We start from the raw sequence: 11476 nt of genomic DNA on the forward strand, positions 1-11476 counted from the left end.
CAGGGGATGGGAGGGCAGGATGGGGGTTGGAGGGGATTGCTTCTTACCTGATATGTTTTCTTTAGCAGCAGTGGGGAGGGGGTCTAAGATTGAAACCTTGGTTTCTGTTTCCTTTTTTTTTTTTTTTTTTTTTTGGATTTATTCAGATTTATTCTATTTTATACAGATGTGTCTGACCTGCTCTTTTATATGTGTACCACATGTGTACAATTGCCCATGGAAGCCAAAAGAAGGCACCAAATCCCCTGGATGTGAATAGCCTGATTTAGACACTAGACCTCTACAAAATCAGCTAGTGTCCTTAACCACTGAGCCATCTCTCCAGCCCAGGAGAGGTTGTAGTGATCAGATACAATTTCCAAGATCATTATTTGGTTAAATTTAAAAATAGATGCATAATTTAAGATTCACATAGTCTACCTTCTGTCTAAAATGAAAACAGTTTTGAGAAGCCCCTCAGCAATGCACAGAAAGAACCCGACCTGGGTCCTCTGTAAGAGCAGCAAGGGTTCTCAACTGCTAAGCCATCTCTCCAGCCTCCAGTGAGAGCACCTCTTCCCAAGATGCTGTGTGGTTTGGTTTTGGTTTAGGATGCTGAGTTGAACCCAGGGCTGCATGCATGCTAAGCCTGTGCTCTATTACTGAGCCAACTCCACATTGCCATCTCTATTTTCTTGATTTATGGATATTAAAGGAGATCATTGAAACAACATACTCCAATAAAGATAGTCTTTTAAAAACCAAATATTAAATCCTCACTTTTCAGACTGCCTTTCTTTTCTTTTCTTTTTTTTTTAACCATAACGATCAACCTGTGTTTATTAGATGTTTCTTTTCACCTACATTACAAAGCCCACATTAACTTGCAGGGAATTCAGAGGTTAGCAACTCAAGAAAATATGTGTTAAAAAAAAATAAGTCACTAAATGAAGCATATGTCTGTAAAATTTCAAAAAAACATTGGTGTATGTGTAGTGATGGCTACACACTGTATAGGAGAAGATTGTAATAATAAGAATATAAGCATAATAAGCTTAATAAGCATATCACATACTAGAGGGCAAACAGGTAATTTTTGTAGGGTGAAAAGTTGTGATGGATAATTATGATACTAAATAAATGTTACCCGATGGCACTTGAAGGCAGAGGATGCTAGACATGAAGCTAAAGTTGGACAGCATAGAATTGAACATAATTAAAATGAAAGAACACTGCTTATATATTCAATCCTTATTCTATGTGTTGGGTTTTCAGAAAGGATTCAAATACTTAACAACACAGGTTGACAGAAGGTAAGTCTTTGTTAGTTTTACTATGTTATTATTTCTGAAAGGAGGAATGGTAGACATTTTCTAGATATTCTTGAGATTTTTCTGTCATTCAGCTCAAAATATTAAGAAAAGAGTCTGGTTGTAGGACTGGGGTACACAATGTGTTAAATGATCAGACTGCCTTTCTTTGACTAGGAAAGTGACATTTTAAAACTTTATTATTTATTTATTTGTATGTGTATGGGGGAGATATTTTGTCTCCATGTGTGTCGGTGCACCATATATGTCTGGTACCTACGGAGGCCAGAAGAAGACATCAGATCCCTGTCCCTTGGGATTAAAGTTACAGACAATGTGAGACACCATGTAGGTACTGGGACTTGAAACCCTGGTCCTCTGGAAAAGCAGACAGTGCTCTTAACAGATGAGCCATCTCTCTAGCCCTAGGAAAGTGACATTTTAAGAAGTGAGTTAGTCTCAGTCTCCATTAAAAATCTCCTTCGTCTTTCTCTGGCCACTGTCCTGGCTTGTTGGTGCTATTCTGTCAAGTGTAGCTGGGGGAGATGCTTCATTATCTCTCCCCATTTTCTTCCCATCAGCACCTCTCTTGTCATTGTCTTCCCTCATTACCAAAAAGGGCAAAAGAATGCTTTTTCCACTGTCCAGACCACTCTGCCTTGCATTGGGCTCAGAAAGAGAATTCAATCCAGAGAGCATAAAGATGGGAACTGACCACTTACCCTGCCCCAATCCAAAGATTCTAGAATCCTCACCAGGTATTTTTATTCTTTCTGTTATGTTTTTCCTGGGTCTTAGATTAATGTATATTTGTATTTATTTATTTATTTATTTATTAAAATGGCAGCTGATGTGCCATTCCTTTAAAAAAAAATTATTTATTTTATGTGTTTGAGTATACTATCTTCATGCTCACCAGAGGGGGGCATCAGATCCCATTACAGATGGTTGTGAGCTACCATGTGGTTGCTGGGAATTGAACTTCTAGAAGAGCAGTCAGTGCTCTTAACCACGGAGCCATCTCTCCAGCCCCAATGTATATTTTTATTATTATACCTGTGACTATTTTTCCTCTTAATGTTTGGAGCATCTCAGTTCTTCACTGAGGAACCCTATAAACATGTAGTAGAGAAGCCATTATACTTCATCCAAAGGATTGGCTCATGATACACTTACCCAATTCCCTCTGGCTAGATATTTAGCAGAATTCACTTCTTGTATCATCTCACCTTTGTTATCTAAGATTTCTCTAAAGTGTGCACTGGTCCCAACAGGCACAAGATCTCTAGTGATAACTTGTCCACCAGTATTCAGGAGAGCACTTTTAACACTGAAGTGATGGATGGTTGCTTTCTTGGTGCACAAGATGATAAAATGCACAGCCAAGGACGGTAAGATGAGACTTCCTCAAAGACAAACAATTTCAAGTAATAAGGCTGAGGCTCTGTATATACACTCCACAAAGGTTCTGACTGCAGCCAATAGCACTCAGAGGCTTCTCCACAGGAAGTCCTGGCCTGAAGAGTGAGGAGCAAAGATAGTCCTCATCAGAAGACAAACTCGTGACACATTTCTATTGAAAACCTCATTTGCAATTGTGAAATCAGGTAACATTTCACCTTAGAAAATGAAGTGGGCATTTCAGTGCGCCAAGAGAGGCACCTGGTTTTGCAAACAGAAAAATATGGAAAGAAGCAGAAATTAAGACCAACAACTTCAAAGTATCAGGAAGACAGACCCTACGGTCTGTTCCACACCAGGTTAGTTTCAGATTCCTTTGACGGTAAAGAGCAAAACAGCGAAAATGTCATGGTTGCGTGAACTGAAACTGAAAATCTGATTCTCTCCTAAGTCTTCAGAGGCACACTTGAGTTTAATGGTACAGTGTTTTAACACACATGACTCCATTTTGATTTTTGGTTTAGTCCTGGGGGGCCAGGGGGGAAGCTTAGTCCAAAACAGTGGTGTTCTATAATGTTTCTATGACATCTATAAATAAACAACAGATTAAAAGCAGCACGGGAGAGGTAGAAACTGACCACCCCTCTGGAAGACTCTACAGAGGAAGAGCCATTTAAGCGGGTCTTAAACTGTGAGGCATTTACTAAATAGGTAACTGAATAATAAATAAATGATAAATGAGGAAATGGTGTCTGCAGAATTTCAAGTGTGCTCAAGGGTCCTCAGTGAAGACTGCGGCTGAGGTGACAAGAGAGGGGCTGTGAAAGCCTGGAAGAATAGCTGGGAGGAGTCCTGGATACTTCTGATGCTGTATAACAGAGATTGTAGGGTCTTGGGAGATGGCTCAGTGGTTAAGAGCACTGGCTGCTCTTCCAGAGGACAGGAGTTCAATTCCCAGCATGTACATGGCAGCTCACAACCATCTGTAATTCAACTTTCAGGGAGCCCAACATCCTCTTCTAGTCTCTCTGGGCACACTTGTATATATGCAGGCAGAATATTCATACACATACCTTAAAAATAAATTAAAAAAAAAAGTAAAAAAAACTTGTTCTTTGTCCCTGGGGAAAAAACATTAAGCCCTTGAAACTCCCAAGTAATATAATGGGAGAATAGGTAGGCCTTGATTGTAGCTAAGTTTAAGCTAACAACATCCTGGGAGGGGGAAGGAGGCCATTCCAGGAAGACCAGCTATGGGCTTGCATTGGAGAGGTTACTGGAGACCGACTCCCATCATGTCTGAGTAATGAAAAAACCAAACTGAACAATAAGCCAAGAAACTTCCAGAATGAGGCTGAACGAGCTTCCAGAGCAGGCAGAAGCTGCGGCAGGAATGGTACATCTCAATTCCACAGGAAGGGGGCACACAAGCTCCACGTTTGGGACCCTGACAAAACTCACTCTCTGTGTCTTCTCATTTGGCTGATCCTGACGTCTGACATTTGTAATAGTAGGTATAATCATGAATATGCATGAGAGATTGGTTCCAGACTCTCCGTGGATATAAAAAACACTGGAAGTCCCACTTAGGATGTATATGCCATTTCCACATAACCTACACACATCCTCTGGTATTCTCTGAATCCGTCCACACTACTTGTAATATCTAGGACACAGCCAGCCAACTACAGAGCCCACTTTCTGAGCCCTGCAAGCTTTTCTAGCAAATTATTGAATCCAGGCAGGTGTTAGGATCCCCAAATTTGTAGCCGTGTGTGTGTGTGTGTGTGTGTGTGTGTGTGTGTATGGGGAATGTGCATGTGAATGCAGGTGTCAGCAGAAGCCAGAGGTACCAAGTCCCCTTGGAGCAGAGTTACAGATGTTTGCCAGTCAGCTGACATGGGTATTGGGATGGGAACGCAGTTCCTCCACTCTTTTTTTTTTTTTTTTTTTTTTTTTTTTCCAGACAGGGTTTCTCTGTGTAGTCCTGGCTGTCCTTGAACTNGAACTAACTCTGTAGACCAGGCTGGCCTCGAACTCAGAAATCCGCTTGACTCTGCCTCCGGAGTGCTGGGATTAAAGGTGTGTGCCACCACGCCCGGCTTGGTCCTCCACTCTAACCTCTGAGCCACTCTCCAGCTCTTGACTTTTATGTTCTTTTTAAAAGATAAGAAACCAGATCTCAAATCAGGACTTTCAAAGTCAAAGACCTCAGCAGTGAAAAGTCATGTGATAGTGACTGTTATTCCAACATAAAAGCAATCCTCTGCCTCATTATTGATGCTGACGTCATTGGACCTTCCTCACGCAGCTTGAGTGGCTTGGGCCGGAAGAACCAGATCTTTCCTTGGTAGATTAAAAGGCGGCATGGAAGATGGAAACCTGCCCGGTGCTTGTTCACAAGCCGCAGATGTTTAGTTAACTGATTCATGGGAGCAGGTTTTCAGTGTCTCTCAAGAACACCAAGCAGCCGATCCCAGCTTCTGCCATTCCTGCAGCATATGTCTGCATAATCTGTGGGGGTTTCTACAGACGATGCTGATCATAGCTTCCTCCATGACCTCCCAGTTAATTATCACTACTGAATCTTTAATGCTTTAAACATATACATCGCTTATTTTCCTTCCAAATCAGTGGCTTAATAAATGCCAACACACACACATTAAACTATGTTAATCTTTCATATGGTTTTGAGTAGTCAAAAGTATATTAAACATTAAAATAAAATTAATTTCCACCTTCTCATTCTTAAGCTGTTGGCTAATGTCATTTTTAAAGCATGCTATCATGTTCTATGAATTGACATTTTGCTATGAATTAATGAATTAATGAAGTCGTATTTATTTACTGCCTCTGGGGTTACCCACTATATCTTCAGTTTAACAACTGAAACACCATACATCATACTGTGAGAACCCAGGCAGTCAGATGAACTGTGCTGGGTGGGGTCATATACTAATGACAAAATACTAAGGTGATATCTTGAATATGCCAGGCACCCTTGCTGGGGTCCCTGATGGTGGCCTTGGGGAAAAGCTAGCCTCCTACTGTTAAGGAACTGAAGGCCTGGCACCATGGTGCTAAAATCAAGACTCCCTAGGGTCTAAAGTACTGGCCAGAGGCAGCTGGGATTTGGGAGCTCTGTCTTGCATCCCTTGCAAACTTTTATAACTGTCAGAATGGCTGTAACAGTCCACACCAAGACGGTGTGGCCAGGCAATCATTCATTGTCTTTGACTATTTAACTAAGCCCTGAGCACTACCCTGGGCTTTGTGGATTGAGCTCAGACAACACAGAGATAACAATCCCTTGGGGAGGGAGTTTCCCGGCAACCCTGGGTCGTGGCAAGAGAGCACCCTGTTTAGAACACGGTTTAGAACACGGGAAGTGAGGCTGAGCATGAAATCTTGGAGATTCTCTGTGCTGCTCACTAACCACAGAAGCCGTTCACAGAAGCACTGGAAGAAGAGCGGGAAGGAGGTGGCGGGGGGTGGGGGGGGGAGAGAGGTGCGCGGGGGAGGGAGGGCGGGAAGAGCGGGGCGGGGCGGGGCAGGGAAGACGGAGTTCAACTGGGCTCAGCAGGAATCCAACTGCAGCACCAGCCCGGCTGGCTGGCGGGGCTTTGGCAGTGAGCTACTGAGAGGAGACTCCCTAACGGCGTCTTCCACGCAGCTCCGGCCACTCCAGCTATGCTCCTGTGTCTGCTCACATTGAGAAATGTACTGGTGGACTAGGAAGCGTTCCCAGGTTGTGGCTCAACGAGAACACACGTGCCTCGAATGCACGTCACCCTAGGTTCAACCTCCAGCACTTAAACAAAGAAACAAACAAAAAAAGGGAAGGGGGGGGGAAGCTCTAGACTTGAGGGATTAAAGACAGAAGGCAAGACCTGTTACTGAAGCAGAAAAATTGCACCAGATCCATTTGCACAGTTGGCTCAAGAGCCCGAGAGCCCTGCGGCTATGCGGGAAATTTGAGAGCAGCCCACTGGAAAGGCAAGGAGGAACCTTGAGTGAGAAAGGAAGTAGTCACTGTTAGGAGCATTTACAAGGCTATGCAAAATAGCAGCCCAACAGGAAACATCAGTGACTTCAGGAATTTTATTTCTATATTGAAATCCATGGGACCTCCGTGTTTTTAAAACTACATCTACCTATCTATCTATTTATCTATCCATCCCTCCATCTATCTACCGGGGGCAGGGAAGTGCTGTGTGTACCAAAGCACATGAGAAAAGGTCGTAGAATCCACCGTGTGGGTTCTGAAGGAGGCAACTCAGGCCATCCGGACCGGACCGCTGATCACGCGGCATCCACGGAGATGCATCGTAGTGTTGAGCTCACTTCCTCCTGTATATTCAGCTCAGGACTCTGGTACACATAATGGCTCCACCTACATTTAAAGTGGGTTTTTCACCTCAATGAACCTCTGCTGGGGTTGCAGGTAGTTGTGAGCCATGTTTTATGGGTGCTGGAAACCAAACCACGGTTCTCTGCAAGAGTAATACATCTTCTTAGCCATTACAGCATCTTTATCGTCCTTCAGTTATTAACCACTAATTCTTTCCTGACCCCTTGGACCCGATACTCAGGCCTGCTTTCCTACATCTCTGCTTCTTCCTTGGAAGACCCTCTAGGAATCCCTCACCCATCAGGCTGGTGCTCCTGCTAAGCAGACCAAGGCAGAGATGGGTAATTTGCTTTTGGGAGTCAAGGATATTTTTTTCCTTCTTTGCTTCAATTCTTATTACACACATCCTTGTAAAGACCTGGTGCACATATTGTCTGACGGTCTTTGCTGATGAGGGATGTTATGTATTTCAGGTTCCTCTTGTAAACATGAAAGCCCAGAAGGGTTATGGCTCATTCAACCTTAGGCTTCATCAGAGAACAAGACCAGTGTTGGAATCCTAGCTTGGGAGAGCTCTTTTGCCATTTGATACTTTCAACCAAGAGACCAACGCTATAAAAAATGCAGAGGAGACAGGATTCTAGTTGTTCCTGTTCTGGATGGCTTTTAAAGGACCAGTATGCCATAATTATCCCAATAGGCCCCCAAAGCTGTGGAGAAGCTGAGAAAACAGATCACCTTAGGTCTTTAAAATTGCCTGTGATGGTTTGAGTCTGAGGTGTCCTCATGGGTTTGTGTTATGAACATGTTCCCCTACTGGTGACAATGTTTTGGAACTTTTAAGAGGCAGAGTCCAGGTTGGAGGAAGTGGAGTCTTGTAAGTTTGTACTCAAGCCCCTGTTCTTGCTTTATTCCACTTCCTGGTTCAACATCATGACACTGAATCTGTCACACCCTCCAGTCAGGATGACTAAGCTCTTAGTTTGTCCTTCACAGCAAACTAAACTCTCTGAAACTGTAAGCCAAAATAATTCTTCCTCTCTTCAAATTGACTATAGCACACAAAAGTAATGACCACAGTGAATGAATCACTTTTACTGAATGATCCCTTCAGTCCTGACTACCAAGGCGTTCAGTTACCCGAGGGACCGGGATAGAGAGACTGACATACACTGTAGTGACCCAAGTTTAACCTTTATGCCAGTCAGGACTGGTGCTAAGATCTAGGATGGAGATGAAAACTGATCTGCACAGGGCTGTCATCTCTGTCTAAACTGACCCTTAAAGGAAAACAGCAACAGCCTGGGATGCTGACAGAAACAAGATTCAGGGATGGATCCAGGCTTAGCATCTGAAACAAATGTATCTCTTTGGCTCTGCTTAGAACTGGGGATTTCCTCAAATGCAAATGTCCCCCGCCCCCGCCCCTACCCCCAATGATTTCTTGTGCAGTGCACAACAGTCCCTAGATATTTTGTTTGGTAAATAACCATCATTGTTCTTCCTTATCTCCACTGGGAACAGTCTCCTAAGAACTCTCACTTCCGTGCAGATTATAGCCTCAAAAGAGGTTAGTTAGTACCCCAGCTGCTACCTTGGGGGTGATTTAGAGAGAACTTAGCCAGCAAAGAGGTTCTTGGGATATGCAGATGCTGTGAAATGACTGTAAAAAGTTTAGAGACCTCAGTGTAGTGTGTTTGTGTTTAGTTTATGCTAAGTAGGATCAGTGTAACAGAGTCACGAATTTCAATACTGAGTCTATCCTCGCCTTTCTGTGTGTGCGTGCGCGCGCACACGCGCGCGCGTGCTTCTGTGCACACCTGTGCACTCACATGTAGATCAGAGGTCAACTTCAGGTACTTGACATCTTAGTTTGGGGACAGGGTCTCTCAGTGGACCTGGAGAGAGCCATTTGAGCTACGGTGACTGACCAGCAATGCTCCAGGATCCTGTCTCTGCCCACCAAGTGCCGGAATTACAGGTGTCTGCCGCCATACCCAGCCTTTTTAGTGGGCATCTGAACTTAGGTCCTCATGTTTATGGGTGAATATTTTACCCACTGAGTCATCTCCCCAGCCCTTTATCCTGACTGTTGTACAAGCCCAATGTTTATGCTTTATAATATATTAATAAAACACTTTATGAACAGTTTTTAATCACAGTAATCCTAAGTTCTAGAAATAGTGTCTGCATAAACATTGTCCCATCATTAACATTGAACAATATATACCTCAGTGTTTTTCATTGTGGTTATTGTTGATACCTTGGGTTCATTCATTCTCAAAATGAAATCTGTCATGAGCTAACCTAAGGACTCACATCGTCTCTTCCAAACCTGCTGCCCAGAGTACAACCTCTGACGTCCAAGTGTAGGGAACAAAACCCAGTCATTCTCCCTCACACTGTCATCTGCTCCAGGTCCCTCTGATTGCAACCACCTTCACAGTACAATCATTCCTAATCTGAGGCAGGGGGATTGCCATTCATCCACCAGGACTCCTGGGTCCCCAAACCACACACATCATCCTTGGAATAGGCAATGTGTATTTTTCATAAGGAGAGGATCCATAGCTCCAATTTTCTTCTCAATGAATCCATTACAGTCTTCTCCAAAAAAGGCTGGCTGTCACTTTGATCAATATTGTCATTATGTGCTTGGAATAATCAGTCAGCATCCTTATTTGTCCCTTGCCTCCAGTCTCCTCTGCCAGGCCATTCTGTACAGTGATGTCATCTTGCTGTCTCCATCCAGCAGACAGACAGCCTCAGCTTCTTCCCACCCTGGCTGTCTGCACAGCCTCTCCCTTGACACCACCACGTCCCTCTTGCTCCTGTTTCTCCACTCACTCTTTCCTACTCGGGGCAGCTTCGTGGCCCTTTCTCCACAGCCAATGCTTGACCAAAGTCAAGATCAGTCCAGAGATGGTAAAGACTTTAATTTCAGGAAACCAAACATAATTGAATGGGGGAAGAGGGTTAAAGAAGAAAATGGCAAGGTCTAGAGCAAGTTCCAAGACAGCCAGGGCTACACAGAGAAACCCTCTCTTAAAAAACAAAATAAAAACAAAAACCCAAACAACAGAGTCCAGGTGGGAAATGCTGCCTGTTACTTAGATCTTTAAAAGAATGAACTCTCCAATGTACCCTGAGCTAGAAAGCGCTCCAACGTAAAGAAAGCCAAAACCCAGGAATGGTTCTCAACTTCTGTCCTTCTACATCCCACTAGCTTCAGCAAACAGCAACACTTGACACTTACAGAATAAAAACAAGGGCTGGCTGTGGTGGCCCACACTTTTAGTCCCAGCACTCCAGAGGTAGAGGGAGGCAGGTCGAGGCCAGCCTAGTCTACTGAGTGAGTTCCAGGACAGCAGGACTACACAGAGAAACCCTGTGTTAAAAACTCAACCAATCAACCAAGCGAGCCAAAGCCAAAGCCAGAATGAGAAGAGAACACCAAAGCCAGGAAAAGGGAAGTGCCCGCCCTGCACGCCTGGTGAGCAGAGCCCCATCCCCACATGCCACACAGGTAGGAGAGAAACAGCACCACAGGCTGTTGTCTGACCTCCACACATGCTGTGCTGTGTGGTACCCCACTTTCACATAACACACACACACACACACACACATGTGCGTGCGCGCAATAAAGTTTTAAAATACTGCAAAAATAGAATTGAAAATAAAATATAACTAGAACCTAGCACACAGTCTGTCACACACCTATAAGGACAGCTATGGACAAGGGTCAGGCATAAGAATTGGAGTTCACGGGCCGGGCGTGGTGGCGCACGCCTTTAATCCCAGCACTCGGGAGGCAGAGGCAGGCGGATTTCTGAGTTCAAGGCCAGCCTGGTCTACAGAGTGAGTTCCAGGACAGCCAGGGCTACACAGAGAAACCCTGTCTCGAAAAACCAAAAAAAAACACTGCTTGTGGACGTTGTACATCGTGGTGCGGAGCCTAGTGCGCACCACGATGTACAACGTCCACAAGCAGCTTTAATCCCAGCACTTGGAGGCAGGCGGATTTCTGAGTTCAAGGCCAGCCTGGTCTACAGAGTGAGTTCCAGGACAGCCAGGGCTATACAGAGAAACCCTGTCTCGAAAAACCAAAAAAAAAAAAAAAAAATTTAATTATATAAACCAAAATAGCTGGTAAGAGGATTTTGAATGCTCCTAATACAAACAAAAACTAAATATTTGAGGTCTTGAATTTGCCAATTACCCTGGTATGAATCACATCCATAACTTCAGATATTGCACTGTGCTCCATAAGTAAATACAATTACAGTAACAATTAAAAATGGTTGTCAGTGGTGGTACACACCTTTAATCTCAGCACTCAGGAGGCAGAGGCAGGCAGATGTCTGTGAGTTCAAGCCCAGCCGAGTCTATATAGCAAGTTTCAGGACAGCCAGAGCTACATGAAGAAACCCTTTCT

The sequence above is a fragment of the Mus pahari genome, chromosome 7, assembly GCF_900095145.1.
Source record: "Mus pahari chromosome 7, PAHARI_EIJ_v1.1, whole genome shotgun sequence".
Taxonomy (NCBI): Eukaryota; Metazoa; Chordata; class Mammalia; order Rodentia; family Muridae; genus Mus; species Mus pahari.